The following is a 2,319-nucleotide window of genomic DNA, read 5'->3' on the forward strand; positions in this document are numbered from 1 at the left end:
TGACGAGTGGAGGACGAGCGACGAGCGATACGGTGGTGTCGGACGAAACATAAGAGGGGAGAGGGAATGTTACGTTTCTTTTAGGTAGTATATGTAGAGATAAAGGTAAACAAATATATTACAAATATATACTTTACATAGAGTTTGAAAAATGTCAATCATGCATTTGAAAAATGTTAAATGTGTATAGAAAAAAGTTGAACATGTATCCAAAAAACGTATACAAAAAATATACAATGTATATGAAAAAAGTTGATCCTGTATTTAAAAATTATTAATCAAGCATTTAAACAAATGTTAAACAAGTATTTAGAAAATGTTAATAGCATTATAAAACATGTTAAATCTGGATAGAAAAAATGCTGACCATGCATTCAAAAAATGTTAACAACTATTTTAAATATGTTGAATGTGTATAGGAAACATGTGGACAATGTATCAAAAATATGTTAATCTTGCATTGTATTCAAAAAATATTAAACTTGTATTTGAAATTTTTTAATCAATGATTTAAAAATGTTAAATGTCTATATAAAACATGTTGACCATGTATTAAAAAAGTGTTAATCTTGTATTTAAAAAATGTTGATCAAGCATTTGAAAATCTTAAAGTGTATAGCAGAAATATTGACTAGGTATTCAAAAACTGCTGATCTTGTATTTGAAAATATTATACATGTATTAGATATATATCAAAAAATGTACACAAACAGTGAAAGCCGGGAGAAAACAAAAACAAATCGATAAAAAACCAGAAAACATAAATAAAAACAAAAAATGACAGAGAAGAAAAAAGCCGATGAAAATAGAGAAGGAAACAAAGAAACCGAAGAAAAAAAGAAAAAGACAAGAAAAGGACAAAAACCATGAAAACAGAGAAAGAGCAAAAAAACCAGTGAACAAAAAAGAAGTGAACAAAAAAACAGTGGAAAAAATCGGCTCTTTTACCTCAAGTAGGTCGAGCCCTTCTGTGTAACCACGAACTCGTCATTGACTTAGTGGATAACATCGGTACAAACCATCCAGGAGACCCATGGTCATTGACTTAGTGCGCCCTTTTTCTTCATGATAGCTTCTAGTTGAGCCCTAGTGGGCTGGCATGTTATTGTAGATGCTTCACGCGAGAGCTTTTCCTGTCTCGCTTGAAGCGAGATATAGCTCCCGCGAGTGAGGTCCTACTACAACTTGCAATAGGCGCAAAAAACAGACGAGATGTGATAGTTATATCTCGCCATCTATAAGATTTTGCACTGACTGACCTATAGACTATAGTCATCGACTCGCCCTACCAGCCTCGCGGCGTCTATATCTGGGCGCCCCTATGTTTCGCTTTCAGCGAGACCTGGGGAAACCCTCGCGTCAGGGCGGCTCTAGATGGGCCGGCCCAGGTGCGCTGGAGGGTACATCCTCATTTTTTTTCTGTTTTTCTTTCATGTTTTTGTTTTCATTATTTATTTATTTATTTTACTCTGGTTTACACTTCTTAAAATTATACACATATATATTAAAAATTTATAATTTACATACTGTTTTGGAAAATGTTAATCATACATTCAAAAAATGTTAAATATGTATAGAAAAATGCTTATCATGTATACGAAAAATGTTGAATAAGTATTTCAAAAAATGTTAATCAAGTATTCAGAAAAATGTTGAATGTGTACAAAAAATGTTGATCATGTATTCAAAACTGATGAGATTTTTTAATCATGTATATAAAATGTTAATCAAGCATTAAAAAATTGAACAAGTAATTGAAAAATGTTAATCAGTCATTTGAGAAATTTTAAATGTGTATAGGAAAAATGTTGACCATGTATTAAGAAAATGTGATATGAAATATTAATCAAGAATTTGAAAAATGTTGAACAAGTACTTGAAAATTGTTAATCAAGCATTTGGCAAATATTAAATGTTTATGGAAAAAGTTTGTTCATGTATTAAAAATGATAAAAAAATCAGCATCTATATAAAAATGTGCATCAAGCATTTAGGAAATGTTGAGGAAGTGTTTGAAAAATCTTAATCAAGCATTTGAAAATGTCAGATGTGTATAGAAAGATATTGACCATGTATTCAAAAAATAGCAATCTTTTAATTTGAAAATTGTTAATCAAGGATTTAAAGAAATGTTAAAAATTTGCACAGAAAAATGATAAACGTGCATATACAAAAAATTAGAATGAAAACGAAAAAATGAAAACCAAAATTAAAGAAAATAAACCAAATAAAAAATGTTAAATAAAACCGAGTAATCAAATGAAAAAGGAATGAAAAAAACAACAATTGGAGAAGTAAAAGAAGGGAAACAAACAAACA

The sequence above is a fragment of the Triticum dicoccoides genome, chromosome 6A, assembly GCF_002162155.2.
Source record: "Triticum dicoccoides isolate Atlit2015 ecotype Zavitan chromosome 6A, WEW_v2.0, whole genome shotgun sequence".
Taxonomy (NCBI): Eukaryota; Viridiplantae; Streptophyta; class Magnoliopsida; order Poales; family Poaceae; genus Triticum; species Triticum dicoccoides.